This window comes from Phalacrocorax aristotelis, chromosome 11 (assembly GCF_949628215.1).
Source record: "Phalacrocorax aristotelis chromosome 11, bGulAri2.1, whole genome shotgun sequence".
Classification (NCBI taxonomy): domain Eukaryota; kingdom Metazoa; phylum Chordata; class Aves; order Suliformes; family Phalacrocoracidae; genus Phalacrocorax; species Phalacrocorax aristotelis.
The window spans coordinates 12,856,940-12,874,191 of record NC_134286.1 but is presented as its reverse complement, the minus strand read 5'-3'; the positions used below and the strand labels follow the sequence as shown (position 1 = coordinate 12,874,191).

The 17,252-nt window shown below is 40.5% G+C and overlaps 1 long non-coding RNA gene across 1 annotated transcript in view; it reads left to right on the top strand.

Annotated features, from left to right (window-relative positions):
• LOC142063111 (uncharacterized) overlaps nt 1-17,252 on the top strand; it is a 124,171-nt gene that overhangs the window by 38,918 nt on the left and 68,001 nt on the right. Inside the window, exon 4 of the long non-coding RNA XR_012662638.1 lies at nt 1,888-1,972. This is a non-coding gene — a long non-coding RNA (uncharacterized LOC142063111). The remainder of the gene's footprint in view (nt 1-1,887; nt 1,973-17,252) is intronic.

Below are 17,252 nucleotides of genomic sequence, written 5' to 3'. Positions count from 1 at the left end.
TTGGTAGTGGTTATCATCAGTAGGGAATAAAAACTGCATCAAAGTAGACTGATAAGAAATGATCTGAAATACCATTACATGCATCCAGTCATCCATTAACTTCGATATTGTGTTTGGTTCTGGGAAAGTCAGTATTCCTCCACAGAAACTAAGCTGTATTCCACCCTCTGCCCCTAAACAATCCATAAAATAGGCAGAAGTCAGCTTGGTCATTTGAAGTGTTTTATTCATCAACAAGTCCCATCCTGCTCCTCCATTTTTCAAGACTGATACCCTTTCCCCATAGTATGGCAGAGAGAAATGGCGGTTGTGCAAGCACTCCAGATATACAGCAGACTTAACGTGAATTGCTTTGCTGAATTTGCCTTTCTTCGGTTCTGCCCCGAGCCATTAATGTTTTCTTAAAATAGTTTGATAGACATGAAAGAAGGCCCATCTCAAAGGCAGAAGTCAAGAAGAATGAGAGTCAACTGCCTAGAAAAGGAGTCATCAAAGCAGTTGGATGGACATCATCTTTAAAAAATTATTTTTCCCATTACTCTCGTAAAAAAGAGTTGGGTGAAATTTAGTGCAATCCTTAAGCTGCCTTTCCTGTACATACTACCTCAGCTCTGGCCCTAGGTCAGTAGTGCTTGAAAAATCCTCACTTGTTAGAGGCTGTGCTGTGCCCTCTGTGAAAAAAGCTGGTGTTCCCAGTTCAGCTCTTAATGGACAGGTGTTCACAGCACAAAACCCTCCGTTACAATTGGCCCTAATTAGCACCTTTATCAGCAGCCTCCCCAGAGAGGCCAGAGAATGAACAGGCTTGGAAACTGAGCCGCTGGCCCGGCTCATCGCTGGAGGTGAGCCCTCCAGGTCAAGGTTGAGGGGCAGCGTGAGGAAGCTTTGCTGCTACTGCCTGGGCTCTAGCTGCTCCATGAATAGAGGACTTCAGACTCAGGACTGTCAATCTGGCACCTTTCAAAAGCACTAAATTCACTTAATTAACAGACAGAAAAAAATGGCCTTCCCTAGCAACTCTTGCATCAAATAGCACTTATGTTACCTTATATTCTGAGCACCTAACCCTATTAGCATTGCATTGTGGTTTCTGTTGGAGTGCCTTTATGAACACACCAATCTTAACATACACACTAATGTATACTGGGAGATTTAGCAGCATTTTAAATTAAACTGACATTATCAAGTAGAATTTATGGCTTTTTTATTGTTATTATTTTCCGTTATCTGTTATACCCTCTTAATTCTACAGAAGAGCATTTTTCCCCGTATTAATATTCCTTTTTCCATGCAATTAAATAACTTTCCCCTTTGAATTTCATGCTTTCCATGATCATTTTGTCCTTTTTCTTCTTTTTTCTTCTCAGCACAAGGCAACATTTTGCGTTGCTGTGTTTTCATGGTAGGTCACTCCATTGTCTATGAACTGTACAACACAGCAAAAAACCATATGCCCAGTTTTCTTTCCAGAGAGATGCAGGTTATGCTAGTTTTTACAATAACATAATATATAGATAGAAATTACCTATTTTTGCCCCGTTGTGAGTGCAATTGTTCATAGTTGCGCAATTCTTAGGGCTACAGGCTTAGCTTTATGTCACAAAGGATTCTGCACTTCACAAATGTGTTTTAACAGTATTCTGTAGGTAAGTGGAGTTTTCTGGTACAAAACTCTGATTTCTCAGAAATCTCTTAATTCTGTTCTAAGTTCTTGTGTTTACTCCAGTAGATCACGTTTCCTGTTAATAGTGTGTTTACTCGTCAGGTAGGATTAGATGAGTATGCTCTAAATTAGCTATCAGTTAATAACCAAGCTATACTTAGGAACTTCTGGTTTTCATCTTAGAACATCCTTTCACATCTCCATTTTTGTTTCACTTCTTGTAGCTCTCTCTGGATGATCAAGACCGTGCTGGTAAAAAGGACCCAGAAAGCAACCAGTGAGGTCTTTCTCAGCTGTCTGTGACCTCTGGTGAGTCACTTAAATTCTGTCTCTCTTTTCCTAGATGAAAATCTGGAAAGAATGTTCACAGTTCTGAAAGTTTTGGGTGAAAACTATTCTGAATATACAAAGTAATTTTGTGAGGCTGTGTGTTCTAGACAGTAGGTATTCTATTAGGTAAGATTTACTGTGCATATGTGTATCTGGTTTTTCCTTCTCTAGAGTCTCTTCCTCTAGGTTATTTTCTATTGGAAGTTCTGTGGATCAGGAACTCTTCTCCTATCTGTTTGTACAGAGTCTGCCATAAAAGAGACCAGGGTCAGCCAGACCACACTATTATTCAGTCCAAATTAGTCTAGTAGAATAACTCAGTATTCCAGATGAGTTGCAAAAGACTAACTACCCACCTTTGTTTGTGTGAGGAGTCCGAGCTGGCTGCTCACAGATGTATTGTACCAAAAACTCAGACATTCTTTTCTGAGCAATGGCAGCTGTAGGAGGTTTTCCTTCAAGAAAGCAAGCTTATCTTTCAGATATGTGTGGTATATTATCTTACAGATGTCAGAGTAATACTTTTCTTAGTGGAACTGCTTGCTGTTGTGGCCAAAAGGAATCATTTTTTTACACTACTCCTTTCAATTGTTCTTTCGAAAATTACATGTAGCTATGTGGGACATGTGGCCAGATTATTCAAAACACAAGCCAGGTTTGAATTGCTCATTCAGTTAGAGCATTGTCTTTATTCAGAAACAATAGAAGGGGAAGATGAAATATGTAAGATGGCTAATGGAGCTGAGTGAAAGCTTTCTACTCTTAAGACTGGATTTCAGCTAATATTTCCTTTAGTTTGTGTTTCTGATATGATCGTATTCTAATCCATCACAAATAAAACAACTGGCACCTGGCTAAATGGATTAACACTGCTAACTACACACATCTGGTGTATTAGTACATAATTTTTCATATGTTTGCAAACAAATGTGCTGATTACCTTTATTAATAAGGCTATAACTGCTGTTCAGAGAGGACATGTCAATTGAGAGTTGCCTTTTCTGCTCACTTTTGTGCTTGCATTGCAGCCACTAGCCCAACATGCATTTCTGTCCAAACTCTCTTCTGGCTCAGGAGCAACTCACTTTGCCTGGTGACGAATGAAAAGTGGCTGTGCTGGAGGTTGCAGGTCAATGCTCCCCAGGGCCATTTCCCAACACTTATTGTTTCTATCTTGCAATATATAACACACCTCAGGTATCTTGAGTAAAATCACAACCGATATAAGGTGCATTAATTTTACTCTGTTATAAACCGAGGTGTGGCAGTGTTGACCCTCAATGGGTCAGCTCTGGGACTGACTGGACCTAATTAGTTCCTGATCTTAATAAGCTATCTTCCCATTTTTCTGTTTTCCTTTCCCCCAGAAAATCTTGTTTACATTAATTAAGCAAAGAAGAATGGCATCAAACTATAGGAATATATTGTCACTGTTACAACCCACTTCCTTCTCTGGGATTTTAACACCAGAGAGACTACAATACTAAGAATAAAATTCTTTGAATTATAAAATGCTTGTTAGTGAGTTTTAGTTAGTGAATCATTCCTGAGTTGATTCCAAGACCTCCCAATTTTAGTTGGTATTTTGTCAGTATTGTGCAGTAAACGGCCATCAAGAGTTCTTTCTGAAATTTGGCTTGGCTACCCTCTTATGTTCCAGTTTTGTAGCCCATTATGTCAGCAATATGTCTTGTCACAAGGCTGGAGGACAGCAACATTTACATTTGCAAAAGAATGATCAATGAACTCTGAGCAGCATACAACAGGTTTCCAGAGCTCCCCATCACTGGCACATTTTCAGGGGAGGCAGCCAGTCTACCTGTCTTCCCCAGCAGTAGGAAGAAGTATGCATGCCCTGCAGCAAGAGAGATTTCCTGCTGAGTCCCAGGCCTGTTTCCTTTCGGGCGCAGCAGGATTCCTGTGTTAAGGTTACAGGCAGGACTTCAGTGGAAAGTAAAGCACTCTTTTCTAAGATTAGTCTTTTTGCAACAAGCCCTTTACCTTATCTTCAGTTGCTCAGAAACTTTTCCTCTCATCCCTCATTATTTCTATTAATTTATTGCCTTTGTTGTATTCAAACCTGCCATGGTCCAAATCTCCACTGTGCTGTTCCCCTTGCCCCCATTCTTCCTTCTGATTACCTACCTTTCAGAGTTCTCTGTTTTCTGCTCTCTTTAGTTCATCCTAGTGGATGATAGCACTATGAGTTAAGAAGATAAAATACAGCATTCAGTTGAAAACATTGCTACAGTGGCTTTAAAACACAGTGAGTTTAAAATAGAGCAAAATTTGCTGAAGCCTTGATGGAATGTCACCAAAAGTCTCAAAATATACAATTAGGCAACGAACGCAAAAAGCACTTTCATGAGATGTATGTAGGAAATTTAATGAACAAAACAATGCAAACACAGTAGTGATGAAATTTTATGCCCAACATCTGAACCAAAAGTATGTTGATAGCAAAACTGGGAAATTATCTGGTAGATATTTCAAAATACATCACCTATTACCTAAATATCTGTAAAAAACCAAGCCATATGTGTACCGCCACCACATTAGAGATATTATGCATCTTTTGTTTTAGGCTATTTTCTAAATTGTGTTTCTATAAGACTAATTGAGAGCAATCTGGACTCAATACCATCAACCATTTTAAGCACTTTAATTTTCACTAATATTTTTCTTTGGTTTTAACTTAATTTGTGCTTGATGTAATTCTGGGATTCTAAAAGGTAAATAATGTAATAATTAAACAATAATGCATAGATAACTCTTTTATTCCTACCCATGAAATCATATGATTTTAGCAGATTGATCTTTTGTACAAAACTGGGTATTGTGAGAAAACATTCTTCTAGCAATAAGCACAGGTCTGAGCATTGCAGGCCTTGAGAGCTAATCCTAGCTGTGCCATGTACTTGGTAAATTCTAAGCTTGTTATAAATAATTGACCCCACTGTGTGAGGCAGAACATAGTTTTATACCTAAATGAATTGTACCAGGTTATCAATACCAAAAACTAACTGATTTCTCTGCATATTAGCTTCTCTTACTGTCAAAGACAGGCTTCCTTATAAGCCTCTGTTTGTCCATTCCTGTCACCACTGCAACTTTCAGTAAATTGGGAATGAATGCGGTAGCACAGGATTCGTGCATGTTAAATCACATCTGTATACTGCAGCTTACGGAAAAGGGGGGTTCTGATTTATCCCCAGTAGAAGGATTAGCAGAATTCAACAGAATTGCGCATGTTGCTTTTAAATGTGATTTCCTTTTTCTTTATAGCAGAGCAGTAAGTGAATGCAGTAACTGAATTTTACAACTCTGGAAATTATTAGAACTTTTCTTTAAAGCAGAAAAGTCTAAGAGTGACCAATAAAAGATTTTGGAAAGGGTCTGATCAGCTGAAATTGCATACAACTTTGGTACTGTAGAAACCCAAGAAATGAGATTTTTATGCCTGTTGTGGGCTTCTCTTAGGCTGAAATTGGATGCATTCTTTGATCAAATGGGCCCCCAAAGAAGAAATATGTACACAGTTCTGATAAAAGAGCTTATTTTTAAGTCAGATTTCTGAATCTGAATCTACAGCTGAAAACAAGGCCATGCTGTGGGAATGAAGACAAATATTTAACACAAAGCCAGAAATAGGTTTCTGAAAATAAGAGATTGTTAAAGTTATGGTGAACATGTGCAAATTGCAAAATATCAGCAAGTCTTCTCTGCTGAAAAGTGATCTAAAGCAGCTTTCCTGTTTCCCCAGCAACCTTGAGCAATGCTAGCTTGTTTCTTTGGAAGTAAATTAAATGTGACTTTTGAGTAGTTCATTATTTCAGTAGCCACAATGCCTTTCGGGAGCAAGGACATTCAATAAATCATATTAGGATTTGCTGCACTTCTGAAGGGAGGCAGATAAAGGATTTTTGCAGAAATAGTTTTCAAATCTAGTAAGTTTTTTAGAAATTACAAAAATTATATTTCTATTGATACAGAAAATAAGAAGAAACTGTATTTCCCATGTGAAGAGAAAGCTAAATATTTTTTGGTGCTGGACCAAAAGCCAGCAGGTCCTGCTTCATGCATACAGCCAGTGCAGACACGTGTAGCCCCTAGATACAGAGCCACTGGAACTGTGTAGCTGAAACCTCTGCAGAAATGCTTGAACGGACTGCCCACACTCAGGACAGGTCGTGCAGTGTTTGGTAGTTGGTATACTGAGAAATCCACAGCCTCTTCCATGAGCCAACCTGTACACGTATCTCTGAACTACAACATCATACTCTTCAGAATATCTGTATGATGTGCAAAAATGGATATAAGATTTCTGTACTAATTTGTGGTTTTCTTCTGATGGCAATGCTAGAATAAAGATGCATACAAAATATGAGGTATACAGGTGGAGCTACCACTATACAGTACCTGTCCCAGACACTCTCCCAGTGACTTTCAGAGGCAAAGGCAGAAGCCTTTCAATGTGACGACTACACATTTTTTAATCTGCGCTTCATGCTTACACTGTGCCAGTGGATTGCTTTGCCTGTCCACTTGAATCTCCTCATTACTTTCCACCAATCTGTAACTGCTGGAAAGTCAAACCAGTGCATTTTTCAGTTCATGTCAGATTTGACTGTCACTGATGTTGTTTTGGCTCAGGTCTCGTTTGAGTTCAACAGAACTTCAGGTCATCAGTTTGGGTTTAGTTTTAGGTTGGGAAAAAAACTCTTAAGATTCAAACTAGGTTTTATTTGGTTTCACTGGTTGGCATTTGTATCGATTTTCAGGAAGCTAACAGAATCATCATGGTAGAATAAGCTGTCAAGCAACTAAAGCACTCAGCTTCAGTGCTTTATTTTAGTGGAAGAGAAGGTTGTTAGAAATGAAACCATTTTGGGGGGTTGGTATTTTTTTCCCCAAAAAATACTGGTTTGGTGAAAAGAGTTTATGGTAAATCAGTTTTTTAATGGACAAAAATTTCTCATAGAAACAAGGTATTTTTCACCAACAGAGGTCTGCGTAATAAGAAACCTGTTTTCCACTGAAAGACAGTTTCAAGGAAGTGAGCTTATTGTCAAACCAGTGTGGATCATGACTGGTCCTAGCTGAGCTGATCATGCTATACGTGTTATTTCAGTACATACGGTATTGCTATTCAAAAAGACCTTGAATGGAAAGATCCACAGTAGAGAACGGAGCATCCATTAAACACAGCACAGAATTCTAGATCTCCCATCACCATAATTCATTACTTTTCAAAAAGTTTACTGGGCAAGAAGTCTTGCTCTGTGTGGTTAGAAGAGCTGTTTTAGTAAGAATCATCATCATCAGTTTATTTTCCAAAATGCAATTTGTCTAGGAAGACATCAGTTTTTTAAAAGAAACTAAGAGGAGCTCACACGTATGAATTTTCTGTTTCAATATACTTAGGTAAGAAATTTCAGTTATCAACATGCCATTTCTTTTCACAAATAACTTTTCCTTAAGAAATTTCTTAAGGAATAAAATTTTAAAGAGATTGGGAAACAACATAAAAAATTAAATAACACATCTCAAAATCACCTGAAGGTTTGATTGAACCAAACTGCATATTTTTCAGATTTTGGATGTGGAAAGATTTACAAGTGTTAAAATTTCCATCTCATTTTGGAAAAAATGTTCCGTATCAAACTGCAATAAGAAAGTAAAGCTACTTGCCCTGCAGATTGGTAAGTTAGCTGGTAAGCTACCTGATCAGTTAGCGACTGCTGGACCATGTGTTGCCCATTAGTTCCGTACAATAAAGGAACCTGCACAAAACTAATTTCTTCAGATTCACCTTTATGGTACCCACAGTCTATGAACAAGTGTAGCTCCAGTTAACATTTTGTAACAATGAGTTTTGACATTCCCCTCTTGAAAACCATTGATCTGTGCTTAGTGTCTGTTACCACCACTTAGGTGTGAGTAGATGGGCTGAGAAGATACTGCCATGCCAGCAGCTGATGCCTCACAAATGCATCCGGTTCAGGGGTGTGTGCGTGTATGGTGGGCCTCATAACTATGATCTCATTTCAAGTCCAAGAGAGGGAAGTCCCAGGAAAAGAAAATGCAACTGCTTCACCTTCAGCTCCCATAGACAACGGGCAGCCCTTCAGGTGTTCAGACAATGCCGGCTTCTTCCAAAGAAAACCACTCCAGCGCCTGCTACACAGCTGGTCATTAACAAATGTCTGTGCTTTGTGTTGGTTGCACACATTTGGAGCTAAGATTCCAGGTGAAGGTAAATCTCATTCTGACATGTGGTAGCTAAAATACCACACGTGTTCAATGTGTTGCCAAATGCACTTAACTAGTAAAATTCAGTCATGGGAAGGCCACAAGAAGCAGGCCCTCTCTCCAGATGACACTGTCAGTTAGATGGCAGTGGATCTGCCCTCCCTCACCCAGAAACCTCAAGTCTAGTGGTGTCCCTGAATATGAATATTTTTTCATAGTGTTCTTATAAGTGATTGCTTGTGGCATCTTATAGTCTTATCTCAGCTTGTGCAGCCCCCTCATGAATATTCTGTACATATGGAAGAGTTTTCTATATCATTGCCCATTAACAAGGAGGATAATCACTCATTCAGTTATCAAGAAGTCAGTGAAGGCCTTTCCTTGAGCCCTTAGTGCAAAGAATCATGGGAGATCAAAGGAGGTTAAATGTGGCTGACATTATGATCATTACTTTTTTTTCTGTGTAATTACTGTATTATAATAAAGTTGATCTAAGATAAGTAAAAGGGGTATTAAAGTCTTTTAGGGCTAAAAGACCATATTAGTGAGTCTGTACCTTTTTTAGTCGTGGGACAAAAATGTATATTTCAACTGATACATATAAATGAGCATTCTTTCACTAAAACCACAGTAAGGTCATAAGTGTACATATAAATGATATATTATTACAGAATTGCTTTTAAGAGAAGTTAATCCAATATAAATGCAAAAGGGGAGGGGAAGGTATAATGATGCATTATTAGTAAAAACAGCAACACTGAATTTTAGGATCAGGTTGAAAAGTGGCTTTCTTAATCTCTAGAGTATTTGAAATTTCTAGTAATACTTTAATGATTTTTACCTACCTTTTCTAAGCTGTTACATCACAATTTAGTCATATTTTCAAAAGCCAATTCACTAAATGCAAGTGGAACCGGACAATCATGAGGGTGATGTTCACCTAGGTTGGAGGTGCCGCTAAGGTTGTCGGCCTACGCCCTGTGTCAAAACTGCCTCCATGAAGAAAAAAAGATGGGTCGTTGTCATAGGATGCTCCCTTCTGAAGGGAACAGAGGCCCAATATGCACACCAGAGCCACTTCTAGGGAAGTCTGCTGCCTGCCTGGGGCCCAGGTTAAAGATGTGAAGAGAAAGCTTCCAACCCTGCTATGGCCCTCAGATTATTATTCTCCATTATTGATTTTTCAGGCAGGCAGTGATGAAGTTGCAACAAGAAGTCCAAGGGCAATCAAGAGAGACTTCAGGGCCTTGGGACAACAGGTTAAGGGATCAGGAGCACAAGTGGTGCTCTCCTCTGTCCTTCCAGTTCCAGGAAATGGTGAGGGGAGAAACAGAAAGCGGCAGCAGATCAATACCTGGCTCCGAGCCTGGTGTCACTGGTAGCAGGGCTTGTTGAAAGAGCTTCAGACTAGATTTGAAGGGGGACAGGGATAAAACCAGGCTTGCTAGAGAAGCCTGGGAGCAGCACACCAATGTTTGAGGGATGGTGTGCTACCAAGGTCCTTCAGTCTGCCATCTCAGTGGAGGTAGGGGATGGAGATCCGTGCAGCAGCAAAGATGCAAAAGTTATGGTTGTGTTAGAAACCATGGAAGCACCTGAGAATGGTCACGTAGGAATTAGGGCTTCTCCTCCAGGAAAGATGATGGGACCAATCGCCCAACTGAAGTGCATCTACACCAATGCACGTGGCATGGGCAACGAACAGGAAGAGCTGGAAGCCATTGTCCAGTGGGGAAACTGTGACATAGCTGCCATCACAGAGACATGGTGGGATGACTCGCACAACTGGAGTGCTGCAATGGGTGGCTATAAGCTCTTCGGAAGGGATAGGCAAGGAAGGAGAGGCAGTGGGGTGGCTCTATATGTTAGGGAATGTTTTGATTGCATAGAGCTTAGCAATTGTGATGATAAGGTCGAGTGCTTATGGGTAAGGATGATAGGAAGGCCAACAAGGCAGATATCCTGCTTGGAGTCTGTTATAGACCACCCAACCAGGATGAAGATGTAGATGAAGCATTCTACAAGCAGCTGGCAGAAGTTTCACGATCAGTTGTCCTTGTTCTGTTGGGGGACTTGAACTTACCGGGCATCTGCTGGCAATACAACACAGCAGAGAGGAAACAGTCTAGGAGGTTCCTGGAGTGTGTAGAAGATAACTTCCTGACACAGCTGGTGAGTGAGCCAGCTAGGGAAGGTGCGCCACTGGACCTCCTGTTGTCTGTAAACAGAGAATGACTTTTGGGTGATGTGATGGTCAGAGACCGTCTTGGGCATAGCAACCACGAAATGATAGGTTTCAATTCCTGGAGAAGTAAGAAGGGGTTAGTAGAGCTGCTACCTTGAACTTCCAGAGGGCAGACTTTGGCCTGTTTAGGGGTCTGGTTGACAGAGTCCCTTGGGAGGCAGTCCTAAAGGGCAAAGCAGTCCAGGAAGGCTGGGCTTTCTTCAAGAAGGAAATCTTAAAGGCACAAGAGCAGGCTGTCCTCATGTGCCAGAAGACGAGCCAGCAGGGAAGACCATCCTGGCTGAACAGAGCGCTTTGGCTGAAAGTCAGGAAAAAAATGAGAGTTTATGACCTTTGGAAGCCTTCTTCCAAAGGGACAGGCAACTCAGGAGGACTACAAGGATGTCATGAGTTTATGCAGGGAGAAAATGAGAAAGACCAAAGCCCAGCTAGAACTTAATCTGGCTACTGCCATAAAAGACAATAAAAAAGTTTCTATAAATACATTAGCAACAAAAGGCGGGGTAAGGAGAATCTCCATCTTTTATTGGATGCAGGGCAAAACATAGTGACAAAGGAGGAGGAAAAGGCTGAGGTACTTAATGCCTTCTTTGCCTCAGTCTTTAATAGTAAGACCAGTGTTTCTCAGGGTACCAAGCCCTCTGAGCTGGAAGGCTGTGGAAAGGGAGCAGAATGAAGCCCCCATAATCGAAGGGGAAATGGTTAGTGACCTGCTAAACACCACTTAGACACACACAAGTCTATGGAGCCAGATGGGATCCACCCAAGGGTGCTAAGGGAGATGCTGGAAGTGCTCACCAAGCCACTTTCCACCATTTATCAGCAGTCCTGGCTAACGGGAGGTCCCAGTTGACTGGAGGTTAGCAAATGTGATGCCCGCCTACAAGAAGGGCTGGAAGGAGGATTGTCCCAGTTTCAGCTGGGATAGAGTTAAATTTCTTTGTAGTAGCTAGTACGGGGCTGTGTTTTGGATTTTTGCTGGAAACAGCGGTGATAACGTGGAGGTGTTTTAGTTGTTGCTAAGTAGCACTTACACTGGTCAAGGGATTTTTCGGCTCCCCGTGCTCTGCCGGGTGCACAAGGAGCTGGGAGGGGACACAGCCAGGACAGCTGGCCCCAACTGACCAACGGGATATTCCATACCATATAGCGCCATGCTCAGCATATAGAGCTGGGGGAAGAAGAAGGAAGGTGGGGACATTGGGAATGATGGTGTTTGTCTTCCTAAGTCACCGTTACAACTGTCGATCTGCCGTCAGTGTCAGGGGAGGTTATGGAGCAGATCACCATCAGTGCCATCATGTAGCATGTACAGCACAACCAGGGGATCAGATGCAGTCAGCATGGGTTTGGGAAAGGCAAGTCCTGCTTTACTAACCCAATGACCTTCTATGACAAGGTGACCAGCTTAGTGGATGAGGGAAAGGCTGTGGATGTTGTGTACCTAGGCTTTAGTAAAGGTTTTGACACTGTCTCCCACACCATTCTCCTAGAGAAGCCGGCAGCTGATGGCTTGGACAGGTGTACTCCACTGGGTAAAAAACTGGCTGGATGGTGGATCCCAGAGAGTTGTGGTGAATGGAGTCAAATCCAGCTGGCCGCCGGTCACAAGCAGGGTTACCCAGGGCTCAGTGTTGGGGCAGGTTCTATTTAATATCTTTATCAATGATCTGGATGAGGGGATCAAGTGCACCCTCAGTAAGTCTGCAGATGACACCAAGCTGGATGGGAGTGTTGATCTGCTCGAGGGCAGGAAGGCTCTGCAGAGGGACGTGGACAGGCTGGATTAATGGGCCGAGGCTACTTTTATGAGCTTCTACGAGGCCAAGTGCCAGGTCCTGCACTTGGGTCACAACAACCCCATGCAACACTACAGGCTTGGGGAAGAGTGGCTGGAAAGCTGCTGGGTGGAAAAGGACCTGGGGGTGCTGGCTGACAGCCAGCTGAGCATGAGCCAGTAGCATGCCCAGGTGGCCAAGGAGGCCAACAGCATCCTGGCTTGTGTCAGGAATAGTGTGGCCAGCAGGAGCAGGGCAGGGATGGGGCCCCTGTGCTCGGCACTGGTGAGGCTGCACCTTGAATTCTGTGTTCAGTTTTGGGCCCCTCAGGACAAGAAAGACCTCTAGATGTAGAGAAGCCTCATCTGAGAGAGATAAGTTGCATAGATATTGTCCCCTTTCCCTGGCATGTGTAATCTCAGGTAGGCATTCCTTTTAGGACATGGGAGTGCTTTACTGTGTCTGCTATTACCTTAGGGGAGTAATTTATAGAGCTTGAAGTTCAGTAGGCTAACTGCTCACGGCCTCTATACACTTGCTGAGTGTAGTTTTTCCTTCTTGGTTAACTGTCCGCAAGTTATAAAACAAGAATAACTGCTTTATTCAGTTTCTCAGGTTTTCTAATTTTCTTTTTCTGAGCTTTTTTTTCTAGTTCTTAGTCTTCTTTTCCAGTTCTGGTCTACCATTCATGATATTAACTAACTCACCAGGTGAAGTAGAGAAATCACTGTTTATTATTCTGCACATCAAAAAAAAACCCAGTCATAAAAACCCCTTCAGTAGGGCAGCAAGACTATAGCTAAGTAAAGCAATATTAAGTAAGCAGAGCAAGGAACAACAAAAAAATAAATGTGGAAGTGACTGAGTCAAAAGTCTCAGCTATGTCACCTCTTCCAGGAGCTACTGGGGCAAGAAAGAAATATCTGTGGGAATGTTTCCAGCGGTACCTTCTGCACGCTTAAACCAGGCGACCGATAACTTTATCACGTACTTTATACGACTGTTGGGCATTGCCTGATCAAGATGTAGTTTTCTGGGCTCATAGTTCTCTTCTTTTCTACATACTATGATTTTGGTAGAACTATACGTCCCCGAATCCATGCAGTCTTCTCTCTGATTAAATATTCAAGGTCATCATGCAAAAGGCAAACTTTTACTCAGTCAGTTGACAGGCAGATTGAGCACCCCTATACAAACAACTCATTATTAAAATAAGCCATAATCCGTTTTCAGGACTATCTGCAACTTTGAGGCTTCATGCGCAGCTAATAGAAAAGAAGACTTCAACAGTATTATCAAGTAGCCTTCATCTGCAGAAGTATTGGTGAAGGTCTTTTTTTAAAAAAGGGAGCTACCAACCACATGGCTATGATCCGGTTAAGATTGCAGACTAGAAAACAAATACACTTGAACGCACAATTCCAGATTTTAATGTCATTATTAATAATCACTTTCCTAACCAATATTACAGTAATAACAAAAATTTCAGGTGTTCACCTGGCCCTACAGGTCTTACAAGATCTCCACCCCAGCATTCTGCCGTATTTAAGCAAAGCACAGGAGATAGATTATTCTCCTTTCAGATTGCAACTTTCCTGCCTTTCTTCATTGTTTTAATTCAGTGTTCAGGATTAAACTACATCTCCCATCAAGCAATGCGGTCTCCTCCCTGACTGAGAGAAGGGTGTCGGACAGCAGTCAGAGCAAAGATTTTTTTCACTTCATGTTTTATTAGAGATTGGAATTAATCTCACAAACCCTTTTGGGTTTGGAATTGCATTTTCCAAATTCCTCTCTCTTTTATTAGAGATTTTCTGTAGCATATCTGGGCAGCTACACAAGAATAGCTATTAAATTAAGTGAGCTGGTCAGGGAAACAAAATTATGTATGTGGCTGATTATCTCTGCCTTAAGTGTTAATAATGATGACAGGTTGGTGTGTTTGGTAAGAAGATATGTGCTAGAAAGCATAATGTGATAATGGATCACAGGTCTTTTATGTGCTGCGAGTTGTTCAGTAGCTCTTCCTTGTGAAATATAGTTAGTGAAATATGTGTTTGCCACACATTTAAGATTTAGCACAACTTTGTGCAGTCATGTAAAACTCGTGTTGCTAAGAAAGTCACAGACATTTGGCCTGTTTGTAAAGTTAGGTTATCCCTGTTCCTGAAGATTTATATCTCATAATAACCTCTGGAAAACAAGAAAATAAATAGTTGTGAGTAATGTTCAGCCAAACAATGTATTGCGAATCCATTCCGTTATTTCCATTAGCCATTTCTGTAGTACCAGTCACTGTGGTGCTGGAGTATGTTTTATATTTGCCTAAAGCATTTATGTGGGTAGTCCCAAATTTGGGGCTTTTTTGGGTTGAGGGTTTTTTTTTTTTCATCCTTTTGTACTTCTCATGGGGACCTTTTCTCTCTGACTTTTAACCTGCAAGCTGAAGAATGCACACAACAACATTCTACTACTCTTCATTCCTCACCACTCCACCCGTGTTCGTCACTGTAGCAGGCACTAACTTTCTGGACAGTCCTACTTTTTTAAAGCCATATGTCAGTGGGGCAGTACTCAAATAAGTGCGCCATGAAAGCAAGACAGTCTGATGGAGTGGTCTTCAAATTCTACTTTTGAAACGCTAAAAGTTAAGAAACATAATTAAACCGCAGCTGCATTAACATTTATATAAAATATAAACCAAATGCTTATCCTGATTCACCAAACAAATTACAGTTTGAACATTATAAAAAAAAAAAAACCACCCAGCTACTTATCAACGGCACCATTTGAAATTATTGCTAGTACTACAACTCTAAATGCATAAGATGCCTCAAATACAAACCCTGAACATTTACATACTGATTTCATGAGCAAAGCAGAAGGTATTTGCCAGTAACAGTACAGGACTCAGCATTTTTATTGTCTGAGTAATCCTGGTTCACTCTGATATGAAAATTCAATTATTTTAGAACTGGTCGTCTCATTAAATTTTGACAAGGAGCACAAGCTCGGTACCAGCCCTAGCTCTAAGACGCTGTGGGTGCCTGACAGCTCCACGGTGAATTTTAAAATGTAGTATTTTTACAGGGCAAGATTATCTGACAATTTTATATTAAAAAAGAAAAAATTAATCAAATACATTGTAATATCCAACACTGGTAACTCGGCCTTTTTGTAGATATTTTTTATGAAAATTTACTGCAAAAAAAAAGCGCCCACTGTTTATAGCATCTTTTCCCTCAAGCCCACCTCCATGTCTTGTGCGCCACAATTGTGTTAGAAAAAAAGGTGTGTTTTTATGTGAGCAGCAAGTATTTAGCCACTCATTGTTAGCATTTTCTACCTTTCCTCAGTTGAAATGGATTTGTAATCATTTTTATAAATATGATTTCTAACAATGGAAAATCTTTTAACTTTTATATATATATATACACACACACCCCATCAGCGCTATCAAGGAATGTTTAGACAATATGGTTTTTCATCAGAAAATGTCAGTTCATTGAAACTAAAACTTTTCACAGGATCATAACACTTCTGTAAGACTTTCACTGGAAAAGGCTTCTCAGGTTTAAGATGACATATGATGGAACAGCAGATAGTCACAGACTGTTGGACTATTCAGACTTAAGACCTTTCACCACCCTGACAATTACACCCTGACCATGAAGCTGCTGTTTACTGTATCATAGATTCCCCCTAGTTTACCCTGTTTAAAGTGTTGCACACTTTATAATCCAGATAAAGCAGCCAACTGTGGACAGACAATATGGAAGGAAACAAGCTGAGGACTAGATTTGTGAAAGTATAAAGAGTCGTTCATGCCATGCTTAAATCATTCTCTTGAGTTGCAGCAGATCTACGCTCTAGTTCCTACGGAAAGAATATTTAATCAGTTTGCAAAGTCAAACAGCTCCAACAGAAAGATGAAAGTATGACGTCTCTTAACTGCTTAGTAGCATGGTGCTTATGGCAATTAGCTCTGGTGGAACAGGCTAGAAGAACAAAGGCTTGACCTAGTCTTCTGTGTCATAGGTAGGTGCCTTAATATCAGAGAGTTGCTTCTGCAGTAGGCTTCAAAGTTCTGGGATTGGGGGGGTTGAGGAGGAATTCAGTGTTTTTTCCACCCCAATCTAGAATGTGAAATCTGGAGAAACACTGAAACACTTTGTAGAATGAGAAAGTTATTTCCCTATCCAGCTCTGATAGTTTCATTTCATATAGGTCTGTGCCTTTTCAAGTAACCTATTTTAGCTGCTGAACAGTTAGTAAGCAATGAATGTGCGAGAATTGGCTTCAAGTTTGAAAAGGCATTGCAAGCAAACATTGATCTATTAACTTGTTCCTGAGTTTCTTTGGTATTACTTTAAGACTTTCAGTCTGTGATTTCTTATAGTTACTGTTATTCCATCAAGGAAACAACACATTCTGATTTGTGTGTTACATTATTTCTAACACTTTGTTCTTACTCCTGAAAAAGAATTCAGTAAACCAAAGAGTCTCTATACTTACTACTGCAAATTTACTGTAGTGGGATTAAGGAACCAAATCATCAGATAGTATTGGAAGGTCAACACAAATGTCTCATTTAAGATCTACCCAGGATTACTTTAAAACAGACAAAATGTTCAAAGTCTAAACCAATGCCACATGTGGACCAGTAAAAGTGAATTACCTTTAAACATGTACAAATCTGAGCAACAGGGCATCCTCACTATGATAATCTCTAGAGGGAAATTATTAAAGGGGACCTTGTATGGGGAATAGCAGACATATTGGACTATCGCATCTATTAGTTAGGGTCAGGGACATTTGAAATACAAGCTTCCTAGGAAAATGCAGGTTGATTTTTTTTCTCCATATTTTAATTAACTTGTGTGAAGGTCACACATATCTCTATCTCTGAAATGCACAGTATGTCACTCATTTTAAACATCTGGATATTTAGCATTATCTTGCCATTATAGTCCAACTTTTTTAT